Source organism: Anomalospiza imberbis, chromosome 1, assembly GCF_031753505.1.
Source record: "Anomalospiza imberbis isolate Cuckoo-Finch-1a 21T00152 chromosome 1, ASM3175350v1, whole genome shotgun sequence".
Lineage (NCBI taxonomy): Eukaryota > Metazoa > Chordata > Aves > Passeriformes > Viduidae > Anomalospiza > Anomalospiza imberbis.
Genome location: NC_089681.1, coordinates 144,929,897 through 144,947,333, shown reverse-complemented (window position 1 = coordinate 144,947,333; position 17,437 = coordinate 144,929,897). Strand labels below are relative to the sequence as shown.

Sequence of the window (17,437 nt, the reverse complement as noted above, 5' to 3'; positions counted from 1 at the left end):
CATCTGGAGCTGAGTGGTGCCAGCAAAACCCTTGTGCTGGTAAAAAGACCAAGAGGGCACAGATATTTAACCATGAGTTTGGATGGAGACCTTGTAGGGTACATTTGAGATCTTAATTCTGTCAGCCTCAGAGACTGAAGAGGTCTGTTTTAATATGTTGTCTCAGTCCCCACCATCTGGGAAAACCATTTTTTGTTGTGGAAATCTCTCTATAAGGAAAAGTCCCCATTTGTTTTGGACATGTCTGTTGTGTTGGTGCATCCCACAGATGTTCTTGGAGGGTGCAGTGACCAAGAGGGGGACTATTCTGGTGTACCCCACAATCATATTCCCATGTAGATTTTGGACTTGTACAGAGCTGAATCCTTGGAGGGAGGGAGTTAGTGTTGCCTTGGGAATATGGCCAGACTCCTGGCTGAAGAGTCAGCATTATGATAGAATTTAGGATCATTTGCTTTGAAACAAGGATCTGACCTGTGCAGAGTTTGGAAGGGGTGCTAGTGAGCATTTCTTGCCATTCCTTCTCTTGTCCTGTTGTTGCTCCCCATAAAGTTTGGAGCCAGCACTTGCTGGACCACATGAAAGAAACAGGTTTATGGCTGCTTGCTGAATTTCACTGATTTTTTTTTTTGCTTTTGTCAGGCTGTTCCTGAGAACCAAGTATCTCCCAAATAGTAACTTGATGCTAATAATTGTAACTAATAAGGAGTAAGGAGATGGGATATTGCTCTCTACAACATCTGCTACAGTTTTAGGCTGCGTACAGCAGCTGATGGGGCAGAAAGTCCTCTTGCAGAAGGACAAATCACTGCATTGTCCTTCTTTTGGTGGAGAGCAATCCCTTCTGGAGCACATGAACACTGATGGCTGCAACTAAAACACGCAGTAGGGTGGACTGAAGTTTTTTGACACTTAGTTCTTCACAGAGGTGCTTTAAATAGATGTTACACACAGATTTGCAGCTCTCAGATGTAGTGGTGTTCCCTGTCAAAACTGCCAGAATCATTTGTTTGCTCAGAAAATGAAGCAGTACAAGGGCATGTATTACTTAGAAAAAATCCAGCTTATTTTAAAAGCAATAAAATAATAAAAGCTGAGATTTTAGTTTTTTAAACACACGGATTTTTTCCCACAGATCATAGGCAACACATGAATTCTCTATGGATTCTTCTTCAATAAATTTTTGAATGTGGGCTACCATTTTTGTGTTTTTTCTTGGTTATTCGTTTCTATGGGAAGTCCTCCTCCTGTTTCATATCTCCCTGCTACTTCTAATGTTAGAAACAGAGAATATTTTTCATATTTCTGCTCCAAAGCAGAAAACCACTAAAACCACTGGGATGCTCCAAGGCTCCTGCTTCCCTGTCACTGAGTTCTCAGGGGCCTGTGGGACTCCCACCAGGAGTTTTCAGGGTCTGGGCTCAGCCTGGTGCCCAGGATCCCTGCTTTGCAGGGGATGCTGGGTGGGTGTGTTGCTGCTGGTACCCTTCAGGTGTCTAAACTGCACCTACTTTCCTTCCTCATTCTCCTCACGTAATTTCTTGGTGCTGTACACCAGCACAAAGTAAAGAGGACTCTACCTTTTGATTTGTGATAAAAGTGATTCTAAAAATGTCTTGGAGAGAGCCCCTTGGCCTCTCTTCCTAACAAATCAAATCCAGAAATCATGTTTGCCTATTTGTTTTGCTTTCTGCTGTGAATTATTTTTATCTCCTTCAGCACTCTTTTATGGGATTACACTCTGAGTGAAAGAAATGATCAAAGGATTGGAACAATTAGTGCAAAAAGAACATCAAAATATGTGTAAAATGCTTTGATTTAATGACAGCTATTGTGGATGTGAGAGTATAACAGTTTACATATTTATGAAAGATGTAAACATGAGGAAAACAGAAAATATTTGTCATAACAAGTTGGAGTTTAATTTACACTCATGGAATGAAATTTTAAAGGAATAATGTATGCGGAATATAAAGAAAATTGTACTGCCTATACTACATCTCTTCAGTTCACAGGAGATGCAACTAAATCCCTTTGCTATTATATTAAAATTTTCAACGGACCTAGAGGAAACACTAAAATATTGATTTAGGGACCAGTCTAGCATCACTAAAAAGGTGGTCTGAATGATGGAGTGGTTGGGGCTGTTTTCCATCACTAATTCCCAAGATCCAATAGTCTTTGAATTTGGTGAGATGTGCAGAGGGAAAACAACCTCAGAGACAGTTTCTAGATTTTTGTGCTATGCTCTGAGCTAAAAAGCAACTGCTGCAACGAATTCCAGCCTTCATGAGCCTGTGATGCTATTGCATCTAATTGCTCTGCAGACTGTATTATATTTTAGCTTGATGCCTCTTAAGAAAAAAAAAAAAAAAGAAGTTTCTTAATTCCTTTTTACACCAGAAGTTCTTTGACAAAGAAGTGCTAATGCTGTTCTGGCAGAAACAGTGTCTGTGCAGAGTGGTTGGTATGGGTCCAGAGACACCAATCTGTAAGACCACCTATGGCAAAATTTATTCCTCAGCCCCTCATTTAGAAATTTCTCAGGACAAAAGAAGCAGTAATTAATTCTGAAGGAATTCACTGAGGCAAGCAAGCCTCATTTTCCAGGCTAGGCTCCTTGGAAATGACGGTAAAGCTCTCCCAGAGTTGTGGATATCCACTGCTGTATGCACTGGAGTTACTCAGCACCTTTCAAAACCATCTTGTCTGTGAGTACCTACCAAAGGGCTTACACACTTTGCATGAGCCTTCTAGATTAGAAAACTGTACCTTTACACTCCAGCCTGAAAGAACTGCAGGCAAATTCAGCATTTAAACATAAATAAACTCCAACCACATCACAGCACTGGGGACTGGCACAGCAGCTCCTGAGAGCCCCAGTGTGTCCCTGCCCAGAGGGCTGGCACTGAGAATAACCTGGGGTAGCATTTCACCTGCTGGGGAGATGTGCTGTAATGGAAGAAAAGGCATGGACCTGTGCAAGGCTCTCAGAACCTGTCCATGGTTTGCATTCTGAAAGTGCCTTTATCAGGCAAGAGAGCACACCAGGATGCAATTTGCTGTGTAGACTCCAGATGTGAGCTGGAAACCATAAGATACTAAGCACGTGGAGCTCTTGAACTAGCAAATACAAATAGTTTTACTTTGTATTTTACATACTTACTAGAAGGGCATACAGAGATAATGTGGCAGATACATGCATTACAGTCACAGGGAATATATGAATGTGTGATTACGTGGATAGGAAGTGATAAAGAAAATAAATGTAAAAAAGAGGAGAATTTGTTAAGATCAGAACAGAAAAAGAATAGTAACAGGCAGGTAACTTAATAGTGGAGAAAATCTTTCCTGACTTACCTCAGTCTGTGTTAAGATTCATGAGAGGTTTCAGGCCATCTGCTGATGTAAAGCAGGCTCAGTGCTGAGGAACTCCATCTTGGTACAAACCAATCTGCCTTTCATTTTCTAAAACTTGTATGACATTAGCTTAATTTCTCTAAGGCAACTAAATATGGTATTATTAAATTATCTTAATGCAACTATGGTAAACAAATACCCGTACTGCTAATACGATTTTTCTCTCTGTAAGAAGAATGAATGGTTTTGAAATGAATGAAGGCTTTGAAATGAATATATTTGTTCATTGATTTGTAACTCAGCTGGATTTCTGACTTGTGCCTATAGAAAGCTCCAGGCCACTTCTTTTGAATCTCTTTGCTTCGAATCTCTTCTGGAAATCTTTATTTTCTATTAGCATAACTAAACAGAGCAAATGAAGCCTACAGCTATGACTTGCCTATGCTAAGCTCTTTCATGTATTGTTACATTATTCTGGATATCTGATTGTTGTTCCTTGTATCATCTTTTGCTCTACAGTACTACAGAGAGACTTAAGATTGAATGATAGGAGTGCACTTAGCTGAGTCTTTCTGCCGTTGTTCGGAATTATTTGGGATTTAGGTCAGTCATCTGAGGATTCATCTCCTAACTAAAGGATAGATTTTCTTTGAGTCATTAAGTCTCACAGGTCCATTCTTCCCACATCTCTGAAGTGGTTCTTTCATTTCTAAGCTCCTGGCATGCTCAGATAACTTTCTTACATGGCTTGACACAGTATCAAAGTCCATTACTCACTCACCAGCCCTAATCTCTCCTCTGGCCTCCCTGCAGTGGAAGGAGCTGAATCTCCATCCTCCCTGGGACTCAGCCAAGCCCTGGCTGAGGGTTGGCTTGTGCAAAAAGCCTTCTCGTAAACAGCAAAATTCCCTCACTTGGAGGCCGAGACCTGGGGGCAGGGATTCCTCTTACTCTCACAAACTCAATGCAGAGGGCGCAAGGAGGAATAGAAAAAAGGCACAAAATTGACATACTTCAATACAAATAGCAGTTTGACATAGGTCTGGAGTTCTTGGTGCTATATATAATTCAGAAGAACATACCTAAATATATTTCCTTACACACACAGACAGGAAAAACCCATAGGCACACATCCCATGGCTGTGGATGTACGAGTACAGCAGTGCTCCTCAGGGAGGAGAGGTGTGTTGCTTCATCAAAAGCTGTTTAGAGAGAACTTTGAACACTGTAGCAGCAAAGCCATTCCAGCAGTACAAACTTGGGGAAGATGAACCTCTCTTAACTGAAATGAACTCTGTGTAGGTTGAAAAACCCCTTTTCAACACTGCCAAATCTTTGAAGCGAAAATCTGCACGTTGTGAGGGAATGATTGAAGTGTGGAAACCACCTGTCCAGGAGAAGCCCGTAAAGGATCCCCACCTACTCTGAGCAGTGTGGATGTGAAACACGAGCCATTGCTGTGTGCTGCTCTCTCTTTGTGCTGTGCATTTCTCCTGCCCCAGCGTCAGTGTTCAGCTCATGCCACAGCACCGAGGAGCTGCCTGCCAAATGCAATGTCACAAAAAGGGCCACAGGACACAGAACTGGGGTGACCAGCTTTGCTGCTGGGCTGGCACAGGGTGGGAGAATAAAAAGGTTCATAACCCAGGGATGCAAAGAGGAGTTTTGCAGTGAGCAAAGATCAGATATGTGAGTGGTGCTGTTTGGGTTGCATGAGCATGGCAAAAGTCATAGGGAGCTTGGAAAGAGAGGTTGACCCAGGTGAAGTTTTCCTCTGTTTTTCAGTTGAGGGAGAGAAATCCTCTTGTTCTGGGTCTGCAGAATTTCTCACAATGGAGTTGGGCTTCTGCAATCCCTTTGGCCAAGGGACCAGCACCTTCCTACTCCCATCTCCATAGGCACGAGGCACTTGCACTGGTCCCTTTCAAAGCCCCAAAACTATGCCTGAGACCTAAGGCTGCATTTCCCAAAGTTGTGCAAGCCCTGTCTTGTTACCAGGGTTTGTCTCAGGCTGTACTGAGGCTGCTCTCCATCACAGTCACCAGCCAGCTTTCAGAAAATGTGATCAAAGTGAAATGTGGTGGCAGGCAGCTAAGGTGAAGTGATGCCTGAGAGGAAGTAAAATAACACTTGGGCAGAGGCACTCTTACAGGTGCTAGTAAGCACTTGTGGTAGCATTTTTTTTTTCTACATGGACAAAACAACCCCTTATGGTTTGGGGCTCTTTTTTTTTGTTGTTGTTGTCTTTTGGGGTAGTTTTTTTGGTTATGTTTTTTTTGTTTTGTTTATTTGCTTGTTTTTGTGGTTGTTAGGGGTTTTTTTCCAAGTATCCTTATTATCAATTGTTACCATAGAGCAACTGCTGTGTATTTGTAATATAGAAGGCACCCTCCAATATCTGTTCAGAGATTTTGACAATGTGATTGCTTGAATGTCCTATAACTTGTGAATTGTGAATGACCTATAAATATTTTAAAACTCATGTTCCAGCTACAGACTCACTGAAATCCATACTGAGACTTCATTTTCCTGACAGATGCCTTTGCATTTGCAATTCTGTCTGGTCTTGCTGCTGCAAAATCTAATCAAGAAAAACAGGTCACTGCTGGTTTGAGCTTACTCTTGAGATGTTTGCTTTGGGGTTGCATTGCAGTTGTCACCGGCTTCTTGCACAGTCCTGTAATTTCAGACCATTTACCCAGACCATGGGCTACAGGTCCCTTTGCTGAAGTAACACTTCCACACTGCACAAGGAAGCTGGGAAAATAATTTCCACTGAGGGGCGAGAAAGGTTTAGACACAGCAGTGATCAGGATTATATTTGTGCATAGGTCAATGATAGAGTTTCAGGACTCAGTGGCTGGAGGAATTTCCATAAAAATTTGGGGTATGAAAGGAATACAGTGCCTGCCCCACTGTTATTTCCATTAGGGTCAGCAAGAGAGGTGTAAATCAGCCCCAGCCTATGTGTATCAAGTCAATAATAGCAGGACTAACAGAAAGAAATGTAGATTTAAAAAAAATGTATCCTTTACAGGATTCAGCAGAATTTTTTGTTTGGCTTACCCATAGTATTCACACCTACCAATACCTTCCTATTATCTACAGATATTTACTAGAAGGCTGCTACACTGACCAGATGTTTAACAAGAGATTTTACTATTAATCTGTGATATATATGTGGTTTTTACTTTGAGACACTTAGAGCCTTCCACAGTCTTTCAAATCCTGCACTTTTCAAAAAGCCAAAAGCCCTCAGCTGACTATCTCACTGAAATATTTCAGAGAGTGACTCCAGGTGTGTGTTGTGTTCTGAACTCTATAATAAGCACCAAGTATTTACTCTCTGGTTATGTAATTTATAAAATTCATCTGCTAACTACAAGTCAGATTCACTTACAAAGAAAAAAGTAAAGGCAAGTGAGATGTCTTCTGTAAAGGTTAAGTTCATACTTTATTTGCAACAGAGGATTAAGGATCTTCCTCACAAAGTTTTGTGTATCTGAGTAACCTTGTAAATAATATTTTTCTTTCTTTACAAGCTGTAGTTCTGTGTTTAGAAAATTTTCTGTATCTGTCTTCCATGGATGGTCTTTGGGGTGAATTCTCCAGTCCCTACTAACAGGATTGTTTTTGTCATATATTACTTCATTTTGTACAGATGTTTACTCTCATCTGTCTTCCCTACCATGCTGCCCACTTGCACAAAACTTGTGAGAGTTTTAACATATTTGTTGAACTTTATTTTGTCACCTTTTTTTTGAGTAGCCACAAGTCCAAAATTGAGCAGGGCAGACACACATACAACATAGTCATATCAGAAAATCATTGGAAACCAGGGTTTAAAAAACAGGATTAAAAATAAGAACCCAGTGAGGAGTTTTGTGAATCCTTTTTCCAGTGTTTCTGAGGACATGATGATGTTCTGCAGGGTCACAGCTGAGTTTGCAGCCACAGTCAGAAGCAAGAGCAGTGAGAGGGGATATAGGTAACAATTCATAAACTGTTCAGCATTGTCTGTGACAGGTTCTCTGTACAGGGAGCTGGAGAGTGGCAGAGAAAAAGGTAGAGCAAAACTTTTCTGAGCAGGGAGCAACTGCTGAGAAAAGATGAGGTCAAGCTGGAGATGCACAAAATGTTTGCTATTTCTCTCTGTGCCTTCTTCATTCTGGGGTCACATGAAGAAAGGACAAGCAAACTTCTTCCCTATACTTGGTTTTACAGGCTTTGTAACAAATCTGCTTCTCTAAATTACAAATGTGTTGTCTCCCAGGACAGACAGGGCAGAATAAGTCCCTGTTGTGCTCCCCTCGGTAAAGCACAGCAAAATTACATCCAGGAAAGAACCAGACTTGGTTCTTGGTCCTTTGCACAGCAAATCTTGAATAGTCAGTGTGAAAATACTTTGTGTAACATCTGTATGTGGCATCTTAGTTTTGCAGCCTGTTATACTCATTCTACTGGACAAATACCCATCCCAAGAGATCACAAGATGAAACAAAGACATAAATATCTAATATTCACAGTCAAAAGGCATTGAGGCTGTACCATGTGACATTCTAACTAAACAGAGATTTGGATCCCATTTTCAGCAGCCTTCAACCCTTGAGTCTACCAAAGGCACTAAATTAAGCAGCACACAACCCTTTCTAGAGCAAGATGAAATGATGTTTAAGCACCCTGCTAGTTAATGGGTGATTAGTGTATGCCTTTGCTCATTACTCCATCAAGGAACTTGCTCTCAAACAACAAGCATTGAGAAATGCTTTAATTGTTCCTAAATTATTTTGTGGTACTTAGTCAGCTGCAATCCCAAAGAAGAAAGCGAGTTGAGGATAATGGCAATATTTCCTGATTACCTAAAAGCATGTTAATGCCTCGCAGTCCTGAATGTGTCTGAGGTGATGTGTGCCTATGCCAGAGCCCTCAGCCTTTGCTGTGTGATGCCTCAGTACACAGCTGAGCATAAATACCAAATTTCTGACCCTTTTTACATCTTGACCCATGACTGACACTCCTTCCAAGAGCTGAATCCTACAAAAGATATAATTAGGGGAGCCTTAAGTATCCTGTAGGCTGTGTGACTTCTGTTTTAAAGTTAAATCATGTAACCACAGTTGTCCATTTCATTTGCCCCCATTTGCTTTGATGTCCTGATATGTCTGTCATAGTTTGCTGTTGCAGCTTGGTGCTTGCTTGAAGGTTTCTTGGCAAAATTTGAAACCCACAGAAGCAATGCCATGAATTCTGGCTGTTGCATCTTAATTTATCCAATGGGGATAAATGCAGGGGTGGGTTTCAGTGTGGAAGCAAAAAACACCTCGAAAATTGAATGTGCACAGTTGATTCTGCAAACACACAAAACTTTGTGTATTTGCAGACTTGTAGATGTAGTTTGATGTTATTTTATTATTGATAATGAGTCAAAAATGTTTAGAATCAGAGCACTCCACAATTTCCTTTATAACTTTTATATTTCTGGGCACGAAACATGTAATTTCTTCTGTCATCATAGTTTTGAAATACCCCCCAAATCTTCCATGTTAATCTAATAAATGTGTGTTTGCTTTACCTACTGCTAAGTACTACGTGAGTCAAAAGTAGGGGTTTTTTTCTGCCTAAGCTACCAATATAGCACTGTGTATTCTGGAGTATTCTGGGCAGATAATTGAACAGCTGGCAGTAGTCCTGTCAATGAGTACAAATGATACCACAAAAGGTAGCCAAGCAGCTTTTCTTCTGTTGTTGTAACTTGTACAGTGCATCCATTTTCCCCCTCTGTCTAAATCAGGCAGCTGTACAGCAATTACTGTCAGCATAAATTGAGCAAGCTTGCAAATTGTCTTCAAAGTCATCCAAGAGAGCAACTTTATCCTTTAAGGTAACTGCAATATTATGTTGATATTATATGCATTATATATATACCGTTATTCATATAATTTATAGGTTTTCATTGGGACAAGTTAAGTGCACTTTATGTGTTTTATCTGGTTGACTCCTAATGCATGGAAATGTGAATTATTCATAATCTGCCTTTTGGTTATAGGAGTCTTTATATAGCTTTTGTTTGCTAATGCATTTGATAGGCTATTTTGTGCACTAACACATTATATAGAGAATGCTTGCAGTAAAATAAATGCTAAATTATACATTCTGTAGTTCTGCATTAAGAGCTGGTACAGTCTGCTTCATCATCTTTGCTTTGCTTCACAAATCTAAAGATAATTGATACTGTGGAACTATCACTAAGCTCATCAAAAACACACTGCCACTGAACTGGAGCTGTGTATGTTGATGCAGGGCTGGCCAATTCCTTAGAGCATTGAAAACTTAAATATGTGACATGGAAGCTTCAATACAATACCTGGAGTCCATCTGGGGGCTTAAATTCTTAAATGAGAACAAATAGAATTTATAGTTATCATCCAAACAAAACAATTAGTAAAGGTTTACAGTGCTTGTGTGAATCTAGACAAACTGATGACCTAACTCCATGGGAAGGGAAGGGAAAAGAGGATGGAGTGACTTCTATATTTCTTTCACCCAAAAGACTTGTTCAGAGTATGAATGAGTCAAGGTGATTTAGGGGGGACTGCAAGCACAGAGGACTCTGTATGACGTGGAGGTGGGAGAATAGCTGGCTCCAGTTACCTCTTGCCAGATCCTTTGAGTTAGCAGCTCCCTCACACCTTTCCCCACCCAGGCATTGCTATGATAATAATTAAGAGCAGCTTTAACACAGTCTGGAGTTTTAAGTGCCTGTCATCAATTACTAATTGAGTTAATGGCATTCACTCATGCTCTGGGACCATTTGCAGTGTTGGAACTCCTCAGAGATGCCAGCACTGTGGCAGTGAGGCAGGGCTAATCCCTTTGGATTGTTTACTTATATCCTTGGAACAACGGGCACGTTGTTGGCATTAATCATGGTCATTTTTCATGTGCGGGGTCTTCTTAATGCACTTTGTCAGTCTCTCAAAATTTTTAATAAGATTTATATCTCCTCTCTACTGGACACCTTGATGTAGGATGGCTCTGGAACTCCTGGTTTGCACAGCTTGATTGGGTGTATCTTTTCCCACAAAGGTCAGCATTCAAAGGAGCTTTTGAATGACTCAAAACCTACTGCAGTTTCCTATAGACTCGTCTGTGCTAACTCTGCCCCGGGTATATCAAGTGGACTTTTGTGGGTTTGAAAGCTTTGGGACCACAGCATCATTCATCTTACTGAGAGTTCCTATTATCAGAATGTGCCTGCTGTAGCAGATCCTTGTCCCTCAGGTACACCGAGGAGATTTTTCACTGGAAATAGGTATTTCAGCCAAGAAAGCAATAAAAGAGTAACCCTAGAAGGCAAGTACCAGGCACAAAGTACCTGACTTAACAACAGAGGCAGGAGCCATCTTCTAAATCAGCAAGATTACCTTTTATGTGGAAATTATAATTATTGCTCTAGCCTGGTGTCTCGGACATTTTCACAGCCTTTTGAGTCCTCAGGTCACAGCCTTCTCCTACCATATGTAACATTTCCTCACTGGTTTTGGTGCCAGCACTCCAGGCTACCTTTACATTATTGCTGAGGAGGCCTGGAGTAGATGGGTGATCCATTTCATACCTAGCAATTCAATCACAGGAGAAAACAATCACCCTTTGCAATTTTGTGTTCAGCTTGAGCCACATCCATGTTCCAAGTCCATCCTGAGTCCCACTTGGTGCCTGGTTTGATGGTTCTTGTCAAAAACGTGTTCATTTATTGGGTTTGTACCTTACTTTTGGCAATGATCAATGTATAATGTTTCAGAAAAGGGACCGAAGGGAAAAAAAAAAATCCTAAAACATAATTCACTAAACCAGTTTCACACCACCATTCATTTACTTTCAGCGCCCTATGAACAGTCTTGTGAGTTCTTCAGCCTCAGCTGAGTCTGGTCTTAAGTTTTGTAAATAAAAAGTAATTACTGTTAATGAACATTTTTTGCATCTGTATTCAAATTAGCTCATCCTTAGTTTTTGAAAAAAGCAGCAGTCTGAAATACAACTAAAAGCCAAAAATTATTTGCAGTGCACATTTTCCCATGTTCTTTCAGACCACCAGAATTCTTGTTCTTTTGGAACCATTCAGGTTCATTTGTTAATCTTTTACTTAAGTTTTCCCATTTCATTTGTGTGGATTCACATACCTCCCATTCTGATGTAACTCAAAAGGCTCCCAATAATAGCATTACACCATTCTTAAGGATCCTGGTTACACTCACATCTGAATTAAGCTTTCAATAACAGGGAGTGTATTAACATTTAGTGGGTGAAGATTAATGGCTATTACTTGAAAATAATCTTCCATTATTTTTTTTTAATTTGCTAATGGTTTCTCAGTGATGGACTGAAAATGTTCTCCTTTACCACTGCATTATCTTTTCTTTTGTTACAGATTTTTATTGTTTCTGATAGTTCAGTTGATTTAAGCAGATTCATTCAGAGGCTCTGTATTTACCAGAAAGCGATATTTCTACTTCTGAAAATGTTATAAAATGCTGTTTGCTTTTTTCTTTTTTTTTAAGATAGTTTCATTTTTGTATTACCATCTCAGCATTTTTCTAAGGTTCCAGGGGAGCTATTGGTTGAAAGTCATCAGAGTGTGATTATTAAACTCTCTGGAATTAAGTGTTTGGAGGAATGAGCAACTTTGGAGGGAATCCAAATCTTTGTAAACTTTGTGAATTAGGATATAAGCACCTATTAAAATACATCATTATTCAATTAATGTGTAAGGTAATGGGAGCCTTGTTTCCAAATTACTTAATCTTTATGCTTGTGAGTCTACAAAATATTTCCAAATGCAGTAGAATATATTAATGATTACTGCTTAATGTCCACCTTACAAACCTGTTTCTCCTGTACCTTGTGACTCAAGTGGTCTTTTCACACTAGAGAAGATTTAGAATGAAATACTCCTAAATGAGAATTTTCCTTTCACATCACTTGCAATCTGATGTTTCCCCATAGATTTTTTCCTGGAGATGGAGTTATATGGCAAGAGCTTCAGGCTCATATGTTGCACATCTTCCTGGGGTTTCAAAGTAATTTCCTAGAAATTCCTGTCATTCCAAGAAGTAAGGGGACTGTGTACTTGACCCCTGGAATCCATCAGCAAAGCCTACTCATTGTCTCTTTTTGTGTACTATACACATATCCACATTGAAACCAACATGGAATTTTTGTTTATTTGTTTTTTGGTGTTTGGTTTGTTGATTTTCCCCCCTCCATTTGCTGCTTCTTTCTTTTCTGCTGTCCTTGCTGGGAAATTATTCTACAGAAAGCAAGACTTTCAACTCCCCAGGTTATTTTAAAACAGTAGCCAGACTTCTCGAAAAAGAGCAAATCTAATGTCTTTGGAAGTTCTTTCCTGTCAAGTTGCAAATTGCAGAATCTCCCAAATATTGTGTATCGAATCATTGCTAAGGGGATTAGGCCAATTTGTGCAATTGGTTTTAGAACGCCCTAATTTAATAGAAGCATGAAGTAAGTGTGGTCATCCTGAGGAAAAGAGAGAATATTAATGAGGCAATCATTACATTTGATCTCCAAAAATAATTTGGTTAGTTTTTATTTTAACAGGGTGATTAGAAAAGATGACTCACTGATTTCATTTCCTTTACTCCGTATAAGGACATAAAAATTAGAAATAAAACCTCTATGTGGAACACTGATTTAGGCATATCTTCTTATGCTCCCTACTTAAATTTTGTGTTTGCCATTATTCTTCATGTATTGCAGTGCATTACAGCTGAGATTTCTGAGATACACTCTTCCCACTGACATTAATGGGAACGGTACATCAAAACCCGCTAGGTGGCTTTGAAAATTTCAGATATATTTTAAGTCTGCTGTGGGAATACTGCTGAATTTATCCTTACACCACCCCTCAGAGACAGGTAAATACCCTTTAAATATATTTTATTGAAGTTGAACTGTGCAGAACAGAGATGTGAAACTCATAATGGGCCTAATCCTATTGACTTATCCTGGCATTGGAGGTGTAATCATGAGCCAAAACCATTAAGCATTCATCAGCAAAACCAGACTGATATCGTAGTGGACTAATGCTATTTAAAGACATGATTTAGGAAAAATCTGTGGCACTCTGAGTTCTTTTTTTGGTGTGCAGAGGGCAGGGAGTGCATTTATATATTTTGAAGTGGAAATCAAAATATGTCTTTATAATTGGAATTATAATGCTTCATGGGAGGAATAGCTCTTGAGCTTGATATTCTCCTCTTGGCAGAATCACATATGGTTTTCTTTTTTGGATTCAAGAGCAAGTCTGGTCATGTCTATCACAAAATAAATTCCCAGCTACTGTGGGTCATAAATAGATAAAATAGGCAACATTACTTTCTGAACAATTAATCTCTGCTCTTTATCCCTACTCTTTCCCCATTGTCCACCACTTCTGAGACTTCATCTGAGGTGCTGTGTCCAGTTTGGGGATCCCTAGAAAAAGAAAGACATCAATAAACTGAAATAAGTGCAGGGGCAGCCACCAGGATGGTCAAGGGCTGGGTAAAGGGCTGTGTGAAGAGAGGCTGAGGGGCTTTATCCAGCCTGGAGGACAGCCAGACTCAACACCTCTTGCAGGTGCACAGCTGAAAGGATGACAGAACAGGGACACAGGTTACAGCAGCAGAAAATTAATAAGTTGCAGTAGAAGTTACCTTAAATCATTGTGCCATATGTGAGAAAAAATGACTCTGTAAGGAGGCCTCAATTAAAAGTGTTGGAGAGAAGGGTTACAAATCATGTTTGTTGTGATTATGGCAAGAAATTACAGGCTTCAGTAATGGGTGATTCTCATCAGGCATCAGGAAATAATGGCAATGTTAAGCAAAGGGGGAATAGAATAAATTTTCAGTAATGTGGGATGCCCACTACTTAAGGTGTAATAGGACATCCTGGAGGAACATCTTTCAGGAATGGCCTAGGGGGACTTTATTTAGTTCTTTGGAAGGACAGTCAGAAAAAAAAAATAACCTCCCCCAGGCTCTTCCACACCTGTTTCATCTGGTTTTGTTGATAAAAGTGTAGGCTAAAAACTTGGGGCCAAAACCTTGGCTCAGCTGCTGTCTTCTTGTGTGACCTTAGGTACATCAGTCACCTTGGGCTGTGTTTCAACACTCCGTCTCCCAAAAGGAGATTATTATTATTAGTGTTGAGCAGGAGAGGTGCAGTGAAGGTATAATCCATTAATGCTTTTAAAGCACTGGCATACTACATTAATGATAGAGAAATGTTATGTCCTTGCAGAATTTGTAATCTAAAAAGATGAAAAAATGTGAGAGGAAACATCAATATCCTTGCCTTAGGGACGAATGACACAGCCACGGGAGAAGTGATTTGTTAAGTGTGGCAAAGCAGGACTGAGAGAAAACATCCAGATTTGTCATGTATTCCTTAAAGACAAAGCCATGTTTTCTCTCTCAGCATAAGTGGTCACAAATATTGTGATTCTGTTTCTTTAGGCTCTTCCACTGGTGTTTCTTCACAGGAGTAATTTTTCCTGACAGCATCAGTAGGAGAAATACAACCTGCAGCCATTCAGTTTGACTTTATTTTAAGATGGAAATGAGAATTACAAAATGAACAGGACTAACCCAGTGGTGTAGCACATCCTCCCACCTTCTGCCCATCCACAACCTTGTTCACTGTCAGCTCTCTCAAAGGGTAGCTTGCTTTACACGATGCAGGCACTGCTATTAATAATCCATGTGTTACTCATTTTTCATGGCTTCTGGCTTCTGTTGCCTGGAATCCTTTTGCTCTTTTTGGCTTCAGGATCTTCAGACCAGAAATTCTGCCAGTGGGTTTGACCCAAACCTCCCTCATGCTCAGAGTGGTGTCCTTCAGCCTGCCCTGAGTGTTGCACCAGTCCTGCTCTTACTGTATAAGTAAAGATGACCTCTAACACTCTGCTGAGTTTTGTAGAATTTACTGAGGCCTGTGCAAAACCACGGTAACTTACCTATTTTAAAACCAAGAATTAATCCAAGAAAAATGCATAAAAGGCCTGGGGAATGCTTCACCCTTGGGTGAGAATTGTTTTCTCCACACTAAGTGGAGGCACACAGACCTCTGACTCAGAGGATTATTGTGCTGTTGGAACAGTTTGTCACAGGCTGATGAATGATGTCAGGGCAGGACACCATCTCCTAGCAACTTCTCTAGCCCAGAGATGTTGCCTTTATGTTTAACCCTTCTACATTCCCTGCATGCCACCAGGATGTGTTTGCACTCCAGCTTCTGCCACAATTTTATCAATATTCTCCTCCACTGCTCTTTGAACAATGGGCAGGACAGGGCAGAGGGCTCCAGCACATTGACTCAGCTAAATGGAGTGGATCAATCTGTGATGCCAATGTGATTTTCTCCCTCTTTTGCCTCTCTGTTTCTTTTCCTCCTGCTTTTTAGACATGGGATTGTTTCTGCTTTATCATATGTTCAATAATCTCTATGGTTTCATTGAAGTCTGCCTTAAAACATGCTTCTCTGCATGGCTCTGAGTTCATGGTATCCAAAAGGAGTATTTTTAAATGATCAAATGGTTTAAATAATGCAGGGAAAAAATCCAGCAGCAATCTGAAATTTGAGACTTTGTTTTAGATTGGTAGATAGATGATGCCTCTCCAGGATGCAACAGCTCTTCTTTGATTCCTAGTTCCTACCACATGTGACACATGTGCTTGGTGACAGCAGGAAAGATCTTTCCTTGCTGAGAGGAAAATTGGTAACAAAACTCTCTGCAAATCGTTTCACTACACTTTTCTAAAAAAAGTAGGATATAGGTGATTTTATGGAACTAATTCAATCTCAGCAAGTTGAGTAAAGGAAGTCATAGTGTCATTGATTTAGAGATATGTAAGAGTTACAAGGCAAAGGAAAGCATTTATCACTTGTGTAAGGGATGGCTTGTGCCCCGGCTGCTGTGTTTGGTAAACTGACTTTTGTCTCAGATCACGGCAGCAAAGACCTTGAGTCTTTGCTTAACTCTTCTTGATGTCTGTGCATTGTGTTCAAGAGCACTTACCTGAATGGAAAGAAAGCTCTTCATATTTTGCCTCAGTTTTAGTCTTTGAATCGATGAGGCATTCGTGTAAATGGCATTAGGGAAGCTGGCTCAGGCCAGCTGCTGCTGGAATTGTGCTGCTCACACCAGTTTGGTGTATGAACTGACATAATCCCCGTGCTTTGGCCATAAGAGCTCACGTGTTTGTTGGCTGCCTCATCTCAAACCATACACAGCATTTAGAATTTTCATTCCTAAAGCCAGTGGGAGCTGAGCAGCTGGCCTTTGCTGAGCATGTGCAACTTGAAGAACTGGTTTTAAATCTGAAAATTATTATCAAATGGAGTCCTCACCCTGTGGCATTCACATTCTCTGGACAGAGAGACATAACTCTGTCTCTCAGGAGAAGCACAGAGAGAAGAGGAGAAAACAATCTTTATCTCTGCTCCTTTGTTTTCCCCATGTGGAATGTGGTGTGGAGATTGTTTACCTGCAGTGATTGCTGGGTTGGATTCTGGTGAAGGCTGTTTGGGTTGAGTGACCAATGGGATCCAGCTGTGGCTCAGACTCTCAGCACAGAGTCACGAGTTTGTTTGTTAGTTAGACAGGTAAGTAAGAAATATGTAGAATAGGATAGTCTCTCTTTAAATAGTCTATTAATGTTATATAGTATAGTTTTAATAAAGCTATCCTTCAGCCTTCTGATCTGGAGCCAGACATCATCATTTCTTCCCCGTCGGGGTTGCTTTATGGCATTTTGCCCCTCATGGCATTTTGCCCCTCATGGCATTTCTCTGTTCCCAGACTGAGTTGAGAATACCTAAGAGGAGTGCCAAGTTTGTGGAGACAGGGTGCCCACACTGCCTGTCTTCCCAACATAACCTCACAAAGGTCCCTCAGTGAAAGGTCCTTCATTTATCTGTGCTTACCTGCAATAAAATCCCTGCTACAAACCACTTCAGCAGTAGCTGCCAATTTGTGAATCACCTCGTAGCAGCAGCCCAGCCTCTGAGCAGCAGT

At 40.4% G+C, this 17,437-nt stretch overlaps 1 protein-coding gene and 1 long non-coding RNA gene across 5 annotated transcripts in view; one reads left to right on the top strand and one right to left on the bottom strand.

Moving 5' to 3' along the window:
- The window catches only part of DPP6 (dipeptidyl peptidase like 6), a 534,562-nt gene that overhangs the window by 238,774 nt on the left and 278,351 nt on the right, over nt 1-17,437 (top strand). The window lies entirely within an intron of this gene.
- Nucleotides 13,787-16,001, bottom strand: LOC137463496 (uncharacterized). The gene is made up of 2 exons (XR_010993934.1): nt 15,377-16,001; nt 13,787-13,851 (listed from the first exon to the last, which is right to left on the bottom strand). It is a non-coding gene; the product is annotated as an uncharacterized lncRNA (long non-coding RNA).